We start from the raw sequence: 19158 nt of genomic DNA on the forward strand, positions 1-19158 counted from the left end.
ACACAGTGATTCATATATATATTATATATGTATATATATAATATATATGTATATATATATATATATATAGCACAGTGGTTCAGATATAGATATAGATATAGAGAGATATATATATCTTCTTTTTCAGATTCTTTTCAACTATAGGTTATTACAAGATATTGAATATAATTCCCTGTGCTGTACAGTAGGCCCTCATTTTTTATCTATTTTGTATATAGTAGTATGTATATGTTAATCCCATACTCCCAATTTATCCCTTCATTCCCTTTTTCTTTTAATTTAATTTAATTTAATTTTTTATACAGCAGCTCTTATTAGTTCTCTATTTTATACATATTAGTGTCCATATGTCAATCCCAATCTCACAATTCATCCACCACCATCCCTGCTTTCTCCCCTTGGTGTCCATACATTTGTTCTCTACATCTGAGTCTCTATTTCTGCCTTGCAAATCGGTTCATCTGTACCATTTTTCTAGATTCCACATATATACATTAATATACGATACTTGTTTTTCTCTTTCTGACTTACTTCACTCTGTATGACAGTCTGTAGGTCCATCCACGTCTCTACAAAGGACCCTATTTCATTCCTTTTTATGGCTGAGTAATACTCCATTGTATATATGTACCACATCGTCTTTATCCATTTGTCTGTTGATGGGCATTTAGGTTGCTTCCATGACCTGGCTATTGTAAATAGTGCTGCAATGAACACTGGGGTGCATGTGTCTTTTTGAATTATGGTTTTCTCTGGGTATATGACCAATAGTGGGATTTCTGGGTCATATGGTTATTCTATTTTTCATTTATTAAGGAACCTCCATATTGTTCTCCATAGTGGCTGTATCAATTTACATTCCCAGCAACAGTGTAAGAGGGTTCCCTGTTCTCCACACCCTCTCCAACATTTGTTGTTTGTAGATTTTCTGATAATGCCTATTCTAACGGGTGTAAGCTGATACCTCGTTGTAGTTTTGATTTACATTTCTCTAATAATTAGTGACGTTGAGCATCTTTTCATCTGCCTCTTGGCCATCTGTATGTCTTCTTTGGAGAAACGTCTATTTAGGTCTTCTGCCCATTTTTGGATTGGGTTGTTTGTTTTTTTTTGATATTGAGCTGCATGAGCTGTTTGTATATTTTGGAAATTAATCCCTTGTCCATTGATTGGTTTGCAAGTATTTTCTCCCATTTTGAGGGTTGTCTTTTCATCTTGTTTATGGTTTCCTTTGCTGTGCAAAAGCTTTGAAGTTTCATTAGGTCCCATTTGTTTATTTTTGTTTTTATTTCCATATACTCTAGGAGGTAGGTCAAAAAAGATCTTGCTGTGACTTATGTCAGAGTGTTCTTCCCATGTTTTCCTCTAAGAGTTTTACAGCGCCCGGTCTTACATTTAGGTCTTTAATCCAATTTGGCTTTATTTTTGTATATGGTGTTAGGGAGTGTTCTAATTTCATTCTTTTACATGTAGCTGTCCAGTTTTCCCAGCACCACTTATTGAGGAGACTGTCTTTTCTCCATTGTATATCCTTACCTTCTTTGTCATAAATTAGTTGACCACAGATACATGGGTTTATCTCTGGGCTTTCTATCCTGTTCCATTGATCTATATGTCTGTTTTTGTGCCAGTACCATATTGTCTTGATTACTGTAGCTTGCAGTATAGTCTGAAGTCAGGGAATCTGATTCCTCCAACTCTGTTTTTTCCCAAGATTGCTTTGGCTATTTGGGGTCTTTTGTGTCTCCATACACATTTTAAGATTTTTTGTTCTAGTTCTGTAAAAGATGCCATTGGTAATTTGATAGGGATTGCATTGAATCTGTAGATTGCTTTGGGTAGTAGAGTCATTTTCACAATGTTGACTCTTCCAATCCAAGAACATGGTATATCTCTCCATCTGTTTGTGTCATCTTTGATTTCTTTCATCAGTGTCTTATAGTTTTCTGAGTATAAGTCTTTCACCTCCTTAGGTAGGTTTATTCCTAGGTATTTTATTCTTTTTGTTGCAATGGTGACTGGGATTGTTTCCTTAATCTCTCTTTCTGATCTTTCGTTGTTAGTGCATAGGAATGCAAGAGATTTCTGCACATTAATTTTGTATCCTGCAACTTTACCAAATTCATTGATTAGCTCTAGTAGTTTTCTGATGGCATCTGTAGGATTTTCTATGTAGAGTATCATGTCATCTGCAAACAGTGGCAGTTTTACTTCTTCTTTTCCAATTTGTATTCCTTTTATTTCTTTTTCTTCTCTGATTGCCATGGCTAGAACTTCCAAAACTATGTGGAATAATGTTGGCTAGAGTGGACGTCCTTGGCTTGTTCCTGATCTTCAAGGAAATGCTTTCAGGTTTTCACCATTGAGAATGATGTTTGCTGTGGTTTTGTCATAGATGGCCTTTGTTATGTTGAGGTAGGTTCCCTGTATGCTCACTTTCTGGAGAGTTTTTATCATAAATGGGTGTTGAATTTTGTCAAAAGCTTTTTCTGCATCTAATGAGATGATCATATGTTTTTTTCCTTCAATTTGTTAACATGGTGTATCACATTGTTTGATTTACACATATTGAAGAATCCTTGCATCGCTGGGATAAATCCCACTTGATCATGGTGTATCATTCTTTTAATGTGTTGTTGGATTCTGTTTGCTAGTATTTTGTTGAGGATTTTTGCATCTATATTCATCAGTGATATTGGTCTATAATTTTCTTTTTTTGTAGTATCTTTGTCTGGTTTTGGTATCAGGTGTGGTGGCCTTGTAGAATAACTTTGGGAGTGTCCCTTCCTCTGCAATTTTTTGGAAGAGTTTGGGAAGGATAGGTGTTAGCTCTTCTCTAAATGTTTGATAGAATTCAACTGTGAAGACATCTGGTCCTGGACTTTAGTTTGTTGGAAGATTTTTAATCATAGTTTCAATTTTATTACTTGTGATTGGTCTGTTCATATTTTCTGTTTCTTCCTGGTTCAGTCTTGGAAGGTTATACCTGTCTAAGAATTTGTCCATTTCTTCCACGTTGTCCATTTTTTTGACATAGAGCTGCATGTAGTAGTAGTCTCTTATGTTTTGTATTTCCACAGTATCCGTTGTTACTTTTCCTTTTTCATTTTTTTTGAGTCCTCTCCCGCTTTTTCTTGATGAGTCTGGCTAAAGATTTATCAGTTTTATCTTCTCAAAGAACCAGCTTTTAGTTTTATTGATCTTTACTATTGCTTTCTTTGTTTCTATTTCATTTATTTCTGCTCTGATCTTTATGGTTTCTTTCCTTCTACTAACTTTGGGTTTTGTTTATTCTTTTTTCTCTAGTTCCTTTAGGTGTAAGGTTAGATTTTTTATTTGAGATTTTTCTTGTTTCTTTTGGTAGGGTTGTATTGCTATAAACTTCCCGCTTAGAACTGCTTTTGCTGCATCCCATAGGTTTTGGATCGTCGTGTTTTCATTGTCATTTGTCTCTAGGTATTTTTTGCTTTCCTCTGATTTCTTCAGTGATCTCTTGGTTATTTAGTAAAGTATTTTTATAGCCTCCATGTGTTTGTGTTTTTTACCTCTTTTTCCCTGTAATTCATTTCTAATCTCATAGTGCTGTGGGTTCAGTCTTGGAAGGTTATACCTGTCTAAGAATTTGTCCATTTCTTCCACGTTGTCCATTTTTTTGACATAGAGCTGCATGTAGTAGTAGTCTCTTATGTTTTGTATTTCCACAGTATCCGTTGTTACTTTTCCTTTTTCATTTTTTTTGAGTCCTCTCCCGCTTTTTCTTGATGAGTCTGGCTAAAGATTTATCAGTTTTATCTTCTTGGAGAATGTTCCATGTGCACTTGAAAAGAAAGTGTAATCTGCTGTTTTCGGATGCAATGTCCTATATCAATTAAATCTGTTTGGTCAATTGTATCATTTAAAGCTTGTGTTTCCTTATTAATTTTCTGTCTGGATGATCTGTCTGTTGGTGTAAGTGAGGTGTTAAAGTCCCCTATTATTTATTATTGTATTACTATTATTGTATTACTGTCGATTTCCCCTTTTATAGCTGTTAGCATTTGCCTTAAGTGTTGAGGTTTTCCTACGTTGGGTGCATAAATATTGATAATTGTTATATCTTATTCTTGGATTGATTCCTTGATCATTATATAGTGACTTTCCTTGTCTCTTGTAACATTCTTTATTTTAAAGTCTATTTTATCTGATATGAGTGTTGCTACCCCAGCTTTCTTCTGATTTCCATTTGCATGGAATATCTTTTTCCATCCCCTCACTTTCAGTCTATATGTGTCCCTAGGTCTGAAGTGGGTCACTTGTAGACAGCATATATATGGCTCTTGTTTTTGTATCCATTCAGTGAGCCTGAGTCTTTTGGTTGGAGCATTTAATCCATTCACATGTAAAGTATTTATCAACATGCATGTTCCTATTACCATTTTCTTAATGGTTTGGGGTTTGTTTTTGTAGGTCCTTTTCTTCTCTTCTGTCTCCTGCCTAGAGAATTTCCTTTAGCATTTGTTGTAGAGCTGGTTTGGTGGTGCTGAATGCTCTTAGCTTTTGCTTGTCTGTAGAGCTTTTGATTTCTCCATTGAATCTGAATGAGATATTTGCTGAGTAATTTGTAGAGTAATCTTGGTTGTAGGTTCTTCCCTTTCATCACTTTAAATATATTGTGCCACTCCCTTCTGGCTTGTAGATTTTCTGCTGAGAAATCAGCTGTTAACCTTATGAGAGTTCCCTTGTATGTTATTTTTCGTTTTTTCCTTGCTGCTTTCAATAATTTTTCTTTGTCCTTAATTTTTGCCAATTTGATTACTATGTGTCTGTGCGTGTTTTTCCTTGGGTTTATCCTGTATGGGCCTCGCTGTGCTTCCTGGACTTGGGTGGCTATTTCCTTTCCCATGTTAGGGAAGTTTTCGACTATAATCTCTTCAAATATTTTCTCGGGTCCTTTCTCTCTCTCTTCTCCTTCTGGAACCCCTATAATGCGAATGTTGATGCATTTAATGTTGTCCCAGAGTTCTCTTATGCTGTCTTCATTTCTTTTCATTCTTTTTTCCTTATTCTGTTCCACAACAGTGATTTCCACCTTTCTGTCTTCCAGGTCACTTATCCATTCTTCTGCCTCAGTTATTCTGCTATTGATTCCTTCTAGTGTATTTTCATTTCAGTTATTGTATTGTCCATCTCTGTTTGTTTGTTTTTAATCTTTCTAGGTCTTTGTTAAACATTTCTTGCATCTTCTCTATCTTTGTCTCCATTCTTTTTCTGAGGTCCTGGATCATCTTCACTATCATTAGTCTGAATTATTTTTCTGTAAGGTTGCCTATCTCCACTTCATTTAGTGGTTTTCCTGGGGTTTTACCTTGTTCCTTCATCTGGTACATAGTCTTCTGCCTTTTCATTTTGTCTGTCTTTCTGTGAAAGTGTTTTCCATTCCACAGGCTGCAGGACTGTAGTTCTTCTTGCTTCTGCTGTCTCTGCCCTCTGGTGAATGAGGCTATCTAAGAGGCTTGTGCAAGCTTCCTGATGGGAGGGACTGGTGGTGGGTAGAGCTGGGTGTGGCTCTGGTGGGCAGAGCTCAGTAAAACTTTAGTCCTCTTGTCTGATGATGGGTAGGGCTGATTTCCCTCCCAGTTGGTTGTTTGGCCTGAGGTGACCCAGCACCGGAGGCTACAGGCTCTTTGGTGGGGCTAATGGTGGCCTCCAGGAGGGCTCACACCAAGGAGTACTTCCCAGAACTTCTGCTGCCAGTGTCCTTGTCTCCGCAGTGAGCCACAGCCACCCCCTGCCTCTGCAGGACACCCTCCAACACTAGCAGGTAGGTCTGGTTCAGCCTCCTATGGGGTCACTGCTCCTTCCCCCAGGTCCTGATGCACACACTACTTTGTGTGTGCTTTCCAAGAGTGGAGTCTCTGTTTTCCCATGTCCTGTCAAAGTTCTGCAGTCAAATCCCACTAGCCTTCAAAGGTTGATCTCTGGGAATTCCTCCTTCTGTTGCCAGACCCCAAGGCTCAGGACCTTCACTCCAGTGTGTGGACTTCTGTGGTATAATTATTTTCCAGTTTGTGAGTCACCCATCCAGTGGTTATGGGATTTGATTTTATTGTGATTCAGCTCCTCTTACCATCTCATTGCAGCTTCTCCTTTGTCTTTGGATGTGGGGTGTCTTTTTTGGTGAGTTCCAGTGTCTTCCTGTCGATGATTGTTCAGCAGTTAGTTGTGATTCTGTGCTCTCACAAGAGGGAGTGAGGGCACATCCTTCTGCTCCACCATCTTGAAGCAATCTTTCCCTCAATTCCTTTTTTTTTGATGGCTCTAAATTTTCTGGTTCAGACTAACATCCACCAGATCTCCTGGGGAGGCCAAAACTATGGAAAAAGCCAGTGGCACAGCTCAACCATGTGTTTTTTACCTTCAAACATACCTTACCTGGCTGACATTGCTCTGCCTGCCACCTCTGCTCCATCTCAGTCACTGCGAAGGCTCACCTGGCCTCCTGCATCAGACTCCCCACTCATCTCTCTGTTTTCACTCCTGCCAGAGTGATTATATTAGAAAAAAATTTAGATTAAGTTATTCTTTTCCTCCATACCCTCCACTGGCTTTCTTCTGCACATAAAATTCAAGTAAAATAAAACTACAAATCCTTACCAGTAGCTTCCACAGTTGTTCATGCTCTGGCCCCTCTGGGCTAATCTCCTGCTATCTTTGGTCAATCAAGGTCAGAGTGATGACTGTGACAAGCTTTGGGTACAGGCAATAAGGGGATGCATTGACCACAGAAAAATATTAAACCATGGTAAAACCCACTTAGTCAGCTTTTTCTTATCTCCCTGAACCAGCAATTCCAAACTATGTCAGTGATAAAATACTTCCTTGAAAAAAATCATTTTCTGGTCTAAATTCTGAACAATTGCTGAAAGTATGTAGAGTTTTAATAACATATAGGTAAGTTAAATGAGCACATTTTTATTCCTTATCTTTTAATAAACATTGTATTTAATGTGGAAGTCAATTTGGAGTTCTCCCAGGTACTGCAGGCAAAATTTCTTCTTTTTTAATTGCTAGTCATTTTATAACTTATGAGTGAATAAAAATGATTGTTATGGATTGCTACACAATTATTATAGAAAATAATTTTGTCATGTAAGGTAGCAAGTGTTAAAAATGCCTCCTGACCTTGGTTGGTTCATTGGACACCTTAAGCTTGATTGTGACTGTGAGCCTTTACTCTAGCACAGTGGTTCTCAAGCACAGTTTTGCCCCACAGGAAATAATCAGCAAAGTTTGGATACATTTTGGTTATCACAACTGGGGGTGGGGTGATGGAGCTGCTACTGATATTTAGTGGGTAGCACCCAGGGATGCTGCTATGTAAGCATACTACAATGCACAGGACCATCACCCAAAAGAATTATCTGGTCCAAAATGTCAATGGTGTTGAGGTTGAGTAATCCTGCTATTCTCTCTGCCTAGAATGCTCTTCCATCAGTGCTTCTCATGGATAGTTTCTTGCCATCCAGTTCTCAGAATAAAAGTCACTTCCTTGTAGAGGTTTTCTCTGACTATATCAGTGTACTCCACCCAGTCACTTGCCATTGTATCACCTTATTTTGTTTTATTTTCTTCATCACAATTTTCACCACCTGATCACATAAGTTGATCACTTATGTGTTTGCTGGTTGTTTTTTTCTCTTCTGTGAATGGAAGCACAATGAAAGCAGAGATCTTGTTCACCTTTATATGCCCAGTGCCAAGAGAATTGACTGACACTTAATAGGAACTCAATAACTATGTGTACAATGAATGAATGGACAAGGATAAGGCACCAGATATCTACTGAATTCCTACACTAATGTGAAATAGTGCATTACTGGTTTTCTCTATTCATTAGCGGTGCAGTACTTTGCTTTATCTATTAGTCATTCACATATCTAGAGATCAGAATCAAAATTTTTTTTTTTTAATTTTGGCCACATGGCTTGTGGGATCTCAATTCCCCAACCAGGGATTGAACTGGACCACAGCAGTGAAAGAGCCAAATCCTAACTACTAGATCACCAGGGAACTCCTGAGAATCACACTTCTGATTGTCCCAATTCAGGATGGAAAATATTCCTTTTGACATATAGACTCAGTGTTTTTTTAATCTCAATATTCCAATAAGTTCTTTCTTGACCACATTCAACTTTTTCCCCTCTCCTTTTGTGCATATAGTTTCAGACCTGAGCAAGAGCAATACATTTTAAATATAAGAAGGTAATCTCTTCATTGATCTCTCAGATATTCTGTGTCTTGTGATTATGCCTATGATTATGCTTGCTTTATAAATTATGCTTATATATTATTAAGGCAGGTTACATTGTTACTCACTGTGATAAACTTTTGGTGGTAGGAGAGGGGGAAATACACATAGTCATTTCCTTTTAAACATTTTTTAAATGTCAATATTCTTCCAACAGACAGATGTAATATGCCTTACTAGCCCTGGACTATGTAAGTAGAGAGAAGTCAGACAAGCCTCTGAGAGATCAGGGAGAATAAGATGTGCATCAATCAGCTACGACACAAGCTATATAAGCTGTCCATTCTTCAGGTGTGGAATAGATGAAATGCTCCTGAAGTCCGACTGTTACACTCAGTAAATCGTAGAAGACTCCAGGGAGGAGATGGCACTGAGTTGGGCCTTAATGGCTGCAATGGATTTGGATGTGGAAGGATGAGGGGAAGGGGGGAAAGAACAATGTAACCTGAGGGAATTTCATGAGCAGAGGCATAAAAAGCTGCTGCACATGGTATAAAACAGAGTAGCAAGTATTTCGGTTTGACTAGAGTAGATATAAGGAAAGGGAGTAGAAGAAAATAAAGTTAAAATTGTGATGGGGTCAGGTTCTGGACACACTAGAACTCCCTGCTAAGGTGTTGGGCCTCGCTGAGTTGTAGATGGGAAATCAATGGGGTCTTTGACACATGGAAGTGAGATGAGTAGAGCTTCAGGAAATGCAAAGTTGAAACACTGCTTAAGAAGAATCAGAGAAGGCAGGCTGAAAACCAGAGCAATAGTCTGAGGGAGAGGCCATAAGCACCAGAACCAGAGATGCCTGGTAGTGCCCAGGGTTTAGGTGAAAGTGGGAAGAGACCAGACCATCATTTGTCAGTCCCAGATGTTGATAGATTTCAATAGTTGTCCCTCAACACTTACGTGAAGATTCCCTAAAAGAGAATAAGAGTGCTATGTGCATGTAAATCAGAGGAGGTGCTATGGTAGTAGAGCCAGAGTTCTTTAGGTAAAGGCTATGCCCTTTTGGAAGGCAAATTACTGGCCATCTCTTCCTTTGTGAGCTAACCCTTGGATGGGCCTCCCCTGGCACACCCCATCTTCTAGCCACATGTCACACTCTCCTCGAGGAGCTCTGGGAAGTAAACTGGTACATCCTGTGCATTTCCAAGGGTATTTCAGTGTCCCTATCATTGGCACTTTTCACAACTGCCCAGGAGCCCCACCCTTTGATCTGGATCTGGAATGGGTAGACGAAATGCTGCAGAACAGTCTGCTTCCACACCTAAAGTGTACTTGCCCTTCCTGGATATTATTTAGAGTAAACTCAATCAGTTACTCCAAGTGTCCATCTCCATCTTGACTCTGAAATTCCTTTTAAAAAATTGCTTCTCGGGGCTTCCCTGGTGGCGCAGTGGTTGCGCGTCCGCCTGCCGATGCAGGGGAACAGGGTTCGCGCCCCGGTCTGGGAGGATCCCGCGTGCCGCGGAGCGGCTGGGCCCGTGAGCCACGGCCGCTGGGCCTGTGCGTCCGGAGCCTGTGCTCCGCAACGGGAGAGGCCACGGCAGAGGGAGGCCCGCATACAAAAAAAAAAAAAAAATTGCTTCTCCAAGTAACTGTCCTCTCTAACTCCTTTCAAAAAGCTGTGAATTATCTAAAAATGTAATGAAACTGCACTATTCCCTCAGTGTCTTTGACTAATAACTTTAATCTGAAGATAAGGTAAAATCATGTAGAAACTGCAGTACAAGAGGATCAAAGAAGGAGAACATGGATTTGACATGTTGAAGTTTATATCCATATTTCTTCTGGTTGATCCTGGAGATGTGGCTTTTGCACAATTTACTTTTCAGTAAAAAATTTAGTATCTGATAGGAAGAATGTCTTTGGGTTGGTGGGCTGCAGAGCTCTCTCTCTGAATCACCCTAATAGATCCATTCCTTGATAGCAAGAAGCAAAATCTTTCTCACACCAGGTATAACCACCCTGTCTAAGGGTAAATTATGGTGATTATACCAGTCACCCTTGCAGAGTGCTCCATTCACAGGCCACTGGCATCACCATTGCCCACTCTTTCGCTCAGCCTCACTGTGACGATATCTCTTCCTGCTACTAATGCCTAGAGTAGCAACTACACCACCGAAGCCACCACAGACACAGCCACTGCTGACACAGAGACCTTCTACACTGGGTGGCTGATCCATGTCTCCTAGCAACACCCTACTGTGGTCAACACCCAGGGACTCACCTGCTACTGCAGCTGAAAATGATGCTACTATCTTCAGTGGCTGCAGAAGCCAGAAACCAGGCATCTCTGCCATGCCACCAGTGCCATGTGTCGTTGCTGCCATGCCACTGGGACCAAAGCTGCTGACACCCATGAAGACTTTAATGGAACAGCTTTTTGCTTTCATACGCTCTTTTGTTGTAGCACCTGATTTTTATAACTCAAGGCTGAGCCCATTGGAACTGATTGGAGGAAAATCCATGAAACAGACACTGTAGTGTACTTGGGATTGTCACTGTCACTAATCCCAGCTTCACTCAGCTCCACCTGCTCCCTAGTCTCAATTCCTTGCTGGCTGGAGAACCCCAAGCATTTTCACCTCTTCTCCAACAACAACAATCAGCTACGTGGCAAAATTTGAATGAGAGACAAGAGGTGGAAAGATGAATCACCTAGGAATAAATTTAACCAAGGAAGTGAAAGATCTATACACAGAAAACTATAAGATATTGATGAAAGAAATTGAAGAAGACACAAATAAATGGAAAGATATTCAGTAATCATGGATTGGAAAAATCAATATTGTTAAAAAGCCCAGACTACCCAAATCAATCCACAGATTCAATACAATCCCTATCAAAATTCCAATGGCATTTTTTGCAGAAATACAACAAACAATCTTAAAATTTGTATGGAAACACAAAAGAACTTGAATAGCCAAATAAATCTTGACAAAGAACAACAAAGCTGGAGGCATCATGCTCCCTAATTTCAAACAACATTACAAAGCTGTAGGAATCAAAGCAATATGGTATTGGCATAAAAATAGACACATATATCAATGGAACAGCATAGAGAGCCCAGAAATAAATCCATGTATATATGGTCAATTAACTTATGACGTAGTAGGCCAGAATATACAATGAGGAAAAGATAGTCTTCAATAAGTGGTGCTGGGAAAACTGGACAGCCAAATGCAAAAAAAAAAAAATGAAACTGGTCACTATCTTACACCACACACAAAAATTAACTCAAAATGGATTAAAGACTTGAAAGACCTAAAACCATTAAACTCCTAGAAGAAACCATAGGCAGTAAGCTCCTTTACAATGATTTGTTGGCAACAATTTTTTGGATTTGACACCAAAAGCAAAGGCAACAAAAGCAAAAATAAACAAATGGGGGCTATATCAAACTAAAAAGCTTCTGCACAGCAGAGGAAACCATCAACGAAATGAAAAGGAAACCTACCAGATGGGAGAAAATATTTGCAGATTATATATCTGATAAGGGGTTAATATCCAATATATAAAAATAATTCAATAGCAAAAAAACCAATCTGATTAAAAAAATGGGCAGAGTCTGAATAAACATTTTTCCAAAGAAGATATACAGATGACCAACAGGTACATGAAAAGGTGCTCTATCTCACTAATCACAAGGCAAATCAAAACTGCAGTGAAATATCACCTCACACCTGTTAGATGCTTTCCAATATCATGAGTAGAAGGAAGTGTAAGATTCTATAGAATTTCTAGGAAATTCAGTTCTTCCATAGATATTCACAGGAGTATGGGAGGGTTATTTGTCTCTGAAGTAATCATGATTATATCCCTGTAACTGAAATTCTTTATGATGTTTATACCTAGTGATATAGTCTCAGATTCACTTCGCTGTTTTCCTAGGTATGGCTAATGATGTCCATTTTTATCTGATTGCACATATAGAAAATTTTGTTCTTGTTGATATCCAGGAAGCTGAATATTCAGAAAGTAGATGAATGGATTGAATACATACTTATATTCTTTTTAAATAACCTCCAAATTCAAGAACATAAATTTAAAGATTTATGGTGAGCAATTTATAGCATAACTATTATTTTCTTCCAAATTCAGTGCTAAAAAATTTAGACAACTATCTTCATCTACTTGGGCTGCCATAATAAAATGCTATAGACTAGGTGGCTTAAACAAAAGAAACTTATTTTCTCACAGATTTGGAGTCTAGATCAGGGTGTTATACGGTCAGATTCTGGTGAGGACTTTTTTCCTGGCTTGTAGAAGGCCTCCTTCTCTCTGTGTCCTCACAGGGCAGAAATAGCAAGTTCTCCAGTGTCTCTTGTTATAAGAGCATTAATTCCATAATGAAGGTCACTCTCTTGTGACCACACTTAAACCTAATACCTCTCAGAGGACCCACCTTCAGATGCCATTATATTGGGGGTTAGGGCTTCAACTTGTGAGTTTGGGGACATAGACTTCAGTCCATAGCAACAATATCACCTGGGTTTTCATGTTGAGTATTGTAGTTGACTCTTCCAGACCTCCCAGTAACCAGTGTTTGCAAACCATGATGTGTGGCCATCTGTCCGTCTGACTGAAAGTACCTGGGACAATTCAAGAGGACCTCTGTCTCTTATTTTGGCTGACCGTCCCCTTATTTTTTTCAGAAAAACATGGTCAACAGAGACTCATTTTTGAAGAAATCTAGGAATTCTTGGTTGAATGACTGATAGATCTGATGGAAAAAGGAAGAAAAAGAGAAAGTTCAGAAACAATGCAAAATTTTTAAACAGACCCTATAACAAACATCTTTTCTTACCCACTTTCCATTAAACATAAAAAATACGTAAACTCGTAATTCTAACTGCTCAGTACAACTTACTCATTTCTCTTTCTGCCTAAACACATCCATACATATACTGCAATACATAGTCCCTGATTCTTTCATTTTGCAGATTTCATGCGAATCCATACATACAATGGTATAAAATTTATCACATTTGTTTGGAAAAAAAGACAAGAAATAACAGGTGTTGGTGAGGACGTGTAGAAAAGGTAACCCTTATGCACTGTTGGTGGGAATGTAAATTGGTGCAGCCCCTATACAAAACAGTATGGAGATTCTTTAAAAATTAAAAATAGAACTATCACATGACCCAGAAATTCCACTTGTGGATATTTATCCAAAGAAAACAAAAACACTAACTTGAAAAGATATATGCACCCCCATGCTCATTGCCACATTATTTACAATGGCCGAGATATGGAAACAACCTAAGTGTCCATCGATAGATGAATGGATAAAGAAAATGAGACACACACACACGCGTGCGCACACATGCACACACACACACAATGAAATATTATTCAGCCATAGAGAAAGGAAGAAATCTTTCCATTTGTGACAACATGGATGGACCTTGACAACATGACGCTAAGAGAAATAAGTCAGACAGAGAAAGACAAATACCTTATGATCTCACTTACATATGGAATATAAAAAACAAATAAAAACAAAAAAAAACAGAATAGCCCTCATAGATACAGAGAACATATTGATGGTTGCCAGAGGCAGGGGGTTGGGAGGGGGTAAAAAGGCACAAATTTCTAATTTCAAAATAAATAAATCATAGGGATATAATGTACAGCATGGTGACTATAGTCAATAATACTGATTGCATATTTGAAAGTTGCTAGGAGAGTAGATTTTAGAAATTCTCATCATAAGAAAAAAAATTTAACTATGTATGGTGAGAGACGTTAACTAGACTTATTGTGGTAATCATCTCACAATATATACAAGTATTGAATCATATGTTGTACACCTGAAACTAATATAATGTAAGAGATAGATGGAGAGTAAAGTGAAATAGAGCATAAACCTCCTAGCAAAACCTGATAAAAGCATCAAAAAGAAAGGAAAATTACAAGCCAATATCACTCATGAACACACTGAAAAATCCGCAACAAAATGTTAACAGTCAGTCCAGAATCTATCAAATGATTATACATCATCAGGAAGCAGGGTTTACCTCAAGAATGCAAGTGTATCATTTTGCAGTATATACGAATATCAAATCATTATGTTGTACACCTGAAACTAATATAATGTTATACATCAATTATACCTCAATAAAAAATAAATTTAACTTAATTTAATTTTAAAAGGAGGTAGAGAGATGGGAAGAAGCAGCAGATAAATTCCTTACCATAAATAAATACCTTTCCCCTATCTTCCCCACTTCCATTGAAAGACTCGTTCAAAGGCACAATTGTTCCTATCTGGAAGAAATATGTATATCTTCCTGTGCAGGTGTAGTCATTTTAGTAAAGCTTCACTTTTTATTTAACTCCATTTTCCTCATCTCCCTTTTTTCTTTTTCCTTTACTCCTTCTGCCTGGAACTGTACCTTCCAATAAAGCTCTATTTGGGGGTACCCTGGTAAAACCCTTCCTCTCTGACCTGGATCCAATGTCCTATTTTTCCCTTTCCTGAGGCTAAGTAATTTCCTAGAAGTTCTTTGAGTCTTCATAGGCATAGACCCCTCCACACTCTGTCAAGCCACTAGATTTGGCTGAGTTCTCATATGAATCCAGCTTAGGCTGTGGGTGGGAATCATATAAATCTGAGTCTACTCAGGAAAACAATAACCATGCCAAGGGGCTCGATTAGAGTTTTATAGATAACAATGAATTCAACAGAGAGAATAAAATGCTAGTTACGAAGGTTTTTGGAGAATTGAAAGGATACAGAAGACAGTGAGGAAAAATTAGATATTAGCAACATTAGAAAGCTGCCATCACCCCAAAGGAAGGAAAGACATAGGAAGGAGGTGGTGTTACCAGACTTTCAGCAGAGGGGGAACCACTGCCAGGAGAAGAGCCCAGCAGCTGGAGCCTAGTGGGATCACAGAGGAAATGCAGCCCAAGCAGAGAGGAAGGAGGAGCAATATTCTCTTTCCTTCCTTTTTCCTGCCCTTCTATCACTAACCAGTGTCTCTCATTGCCCAAATCCAAAAGGAAACTATTTGGTAAGGGAGCTTTTGGGAAATGAAGATTATGGGGATCAGCTTTCCATGAGACAGAGTGAAGATGGGAAAAAGTGTGGAATGGAACTGAAAGAAACTAGGCAAATGAGCAGCACAGGATCAAGTGTTCCATAAATGAGAGCATCACTTTACTACCAGAACCCTCAGAGATATTATTTAATCTGAAGTACCTTCTTCTTCATGAGGTTTCAGTGAGTATTGCCTAATGTTATAGGTGCTTAAGGATGTTTTTCAACTGAATTTTATGATTAGTGTGAGGGAGGGAAGCGTCTATGTTTTCCTAGTTGTATTTAGTATATGCACCCTGTGTATTGGTTTAACACGTGGCATTATAAAATGGTAGGTGGGACAGCAATGTTGACATGGATATGACACTGAAAGAATAATTTTCTATTTCCCATGTCAAGTATAAATTTTTGTGACTGAGATGAAATGCATGTTAATTACATTTATTTATAATTAAATATTCAATTTATCAATATTAAAAATAATATTAAAAGGGACCAATCCCTGTAAAGAATTATTACTATACTAATAATAAATAGTATTAAGAGGGTCCATGTAAAAAGAATTGATGTAAAGCAAAAAATTAAATATAAGCTTGACTTTCAATCAGACACAAATTAAGATTTTAAAATTAAAATCTAAATTTAAATCTTTTCAAATCTAAAGCTTGATCTTATTTAATTCTGATTCAGGACCAGGTATCACTCTTACATAAAATTATTAACTCTGTCATGCCAACTAATGTTTTATTAGATTGTCTACACATCCAACCACCTTGAATATCTTGACTAATTACAAGTTAAAACTTGTAATTTCTAACTGAATTATGTAGATTTTTTAATGGATATGTTTAACTGGATAACTGCTAAATATTCAATCAACTTTGTGCTAGGTGGACACAAGAGATGCCTTGGCTAAGGCAGAAGAAGTCTTCCTGGTAGCCAAGGTAAAAAAGAAGATACATGTTATGTGGTCTTCATTGTCTGACAAAGAAAAAGAAGCACTTTCCTAAAACTATATCTCTAAATCAAATTTGTCACAAAGATCCTGATACAAAGGGTATTTGAGGGCTTCCCTGGTGGCGCAGTGGTTGAGAGTCCGCCTGCCGATGCAGGGGACACGGGTTCGTGCCCCGGTCCGGGAAGATCACACATGTCGCAGAGCAGCTGGGCCTGTGAACCATGGCCGCTGGGCCTGCACGTCCGGAGCCTGTGCTCCGCAACGGGAGAGGCCTCGGCAGTGAGAGGCCTGCGTAACGCCAAAAAAAAAAGGATATCTGAGCAACATCATAGGTATCTTTAATAGCACTTTTAAAAATCAGAAACACATTTATGTGCGTAATTCTTACAAAGTATATACTCTGCCACCCCACCATGAGCAATACCAAATGAGGCCAAGGAAAAACACAGAATTTTTCTGTAAGATTATGTGGTCTTGAAATAGAAATTTTAAAAATTCTCACTTGGTACACAGATAGGGCTTTGAAGACATAGAGAAGTGAGAAGTTAGCATGTCTCATTGAACATGTTTCTGCAACCATGTTTGAGAAATGGTCTCAAGCAGGTCTAAGCAGGGGCTGCTGAGCTGCCAATTCCTGTTCCAGCTCAATGCCAAGTTGCCTGAGAATAAGGAGTTAGTGTGGTTGCCTGGGTTGAAAGATTCCTGCACCTTAGAGATTGTATGTGTGGAGTGTCAGACTGACATTTCGTTAGAAAATTTAAAGAATTTGACTTACCTTTTTTCCCTCCTAGATGGAGGGCCATTCAGCTTCCTCACATAAACTGGCTTGCAAACATCCATTTATTTACTCCTTCACACACTCAAACAATTGATATTATTGATGGAATACTACATGCCAGTCATTGAGAAAATAGTGAACTTGAGTAAACCAAGTGAAGGGAAAACTGGCAGAATTGGAGGTCAAAGTTAGCCAGGGGCAAGGTGATGCTCTGCCCTGTGGGTGATAGCAAGAATTTAATTGGGATTTTATTTCCTAAGAGTGATATGATATGCTCTGATTTACATTTTAAAAGGATTACTTTGGCTACTACAGGGAAAATAGAAGAAGAGGGCCAAGAGTGGAAGCTGGAGACCAAAAGGATTCTTGCGGGAATCCTGGCAAGGGTTCAAGTGGTAGAGGGAGTGAGGCAGGGTAGAATTCAGACCACACTGTGAACGTGGACAGACAGGATATGCTATAGGATAGAATATGGGGTGTGAAAGGAAGAGAAAAATCAAGAATGATGCCAAGAGTTTTACAAAGTTACTAGGTGAAAGTGCTAACATTTGCTGAATAGGAAGACTGCGAGGAAGGGGGGCAGAGGAGGAAGGATAGGTTCAGGTTGGCAGGAAAAGAGTTCTGTTTTAAACATGGGAATTAGGCCTGTCAATTAGGTGGTAAGAAGCAGGTCTTGTTTCCTCAAAGAGTGGCTTTGCATTTGTTTAGAGGCCTCATTATTGAGTATTACAGAATATGGAAGAGATAACTTTGCTTAGAATATGCAGGACAAGTATTGCTCACTGTTATGAGCTGAACTGTGACCTCCCCAAAATTCATATATTTAAGCCCTAAACCACAGTGCCTCGGACTATGACTGTATTTGGAGATAGGGTGTTTAAAGAGGTAAAACAAGATAAAATGAGGTCATTAGTGTGGGCTCTAATGCAATACAACTGATGTCTTTTAACAGGAGAAGATGGCTATCTACAAACAAAGCAGAGGGCCTCAGAAAAAACTAATCCTGCTGGCACCTTGATCTCTGATTTATAGCCTCCAGAACTGTGAGGATATAAATTTATGCTGTTCAAGCCATCCAGTCTATGATACTTTCTTACAGTAGCTCTAGCAAATTAATGCACTCACCTTGGTTGTTTAAAAAAAAAAATCTATATTTTTTACTATATGATACCTTTTTAAGGAGGATAAAAGTCTGTTGGAATTGAACTCTTCCTCAAAAACAAACAAATAAAATTGGCTTGCTCACTGGAATTATTTACATTTCTGTCTGAATGCTGAAGGATCTATACTAACAATTTCTGCTTCTAAAATTAAACAAATTCCCCCAGACAATTCATTTTTTTAACATCTTTATTGGAGTATAATTTCTTTACACACAATAGTGTGTTAGTTTCTGCTTTACAACAAAGTGAATCACTTATACATATACATATGTTCCCACATCTCTTCCCTCTTGCGTCTCCCTCCCTCCCACCCTCCCTATCCCACCCCTCTAGTTGTTCACAAACCACCTAGCTGATCTCCCTGTGCCATGCGGCTGCTTCCCACTAGCTATCCACCCTACGTTTGGTAGTGTATATATGTCCAGGCCACTCTCTCACTTCGTCACAGCTTACCCTTCCCCCTCCCCATATCCTCAACTCCATGCTCTAGTAGGTCTGTGTTTTATTCCCATCCTAACCCTAGTCTCTTCATGACATTTTTTTTCTTAGATTCCATATATATGTGTTAGCATATGGTGTTTGTTTTTTTCTTCTGACTTACTTCACTCTGTATGACAGACTCCAGGTCCATCCACCTCACTACAAATAACTCACTTTCATTTCTTTTTATGGCTAATAGTCCATTGTATATATGTGCCACATCTTCTTTATCCATTCATCTGTCGATGGACACTTAGGTTGCTTCCATGTCCTGGCTATTGTAAATAGAACTGCAATGAACATTTTGGTACATGACTCTTTTTGAATTATGGTTTTCTCGGGGTATATGCCCAGCAGTGGGATTGCTGAGTCGTATGGTAGTGCTACTTGTAGTTTTTGAAGGAACCTCCATACTGTTCTCCATAGTGGCTGTATCAATTTACATTCCCACCA

This window comes from Physeter macrocephalus, chromosome 9, assembly GCF_002837175.3.
Source record: "Physeter macrocephalus isolate SW-GA chromosome 9, ASM283717v5, whole genome shotgun sequence".
NCBI classification, from domain to species: domain Eukaryota; kingdom Metazoa; phylum Chordata; class Mammalia; order Artiodactyla; family Physeteridae; genus Physeter; species Physeter macrocephalus.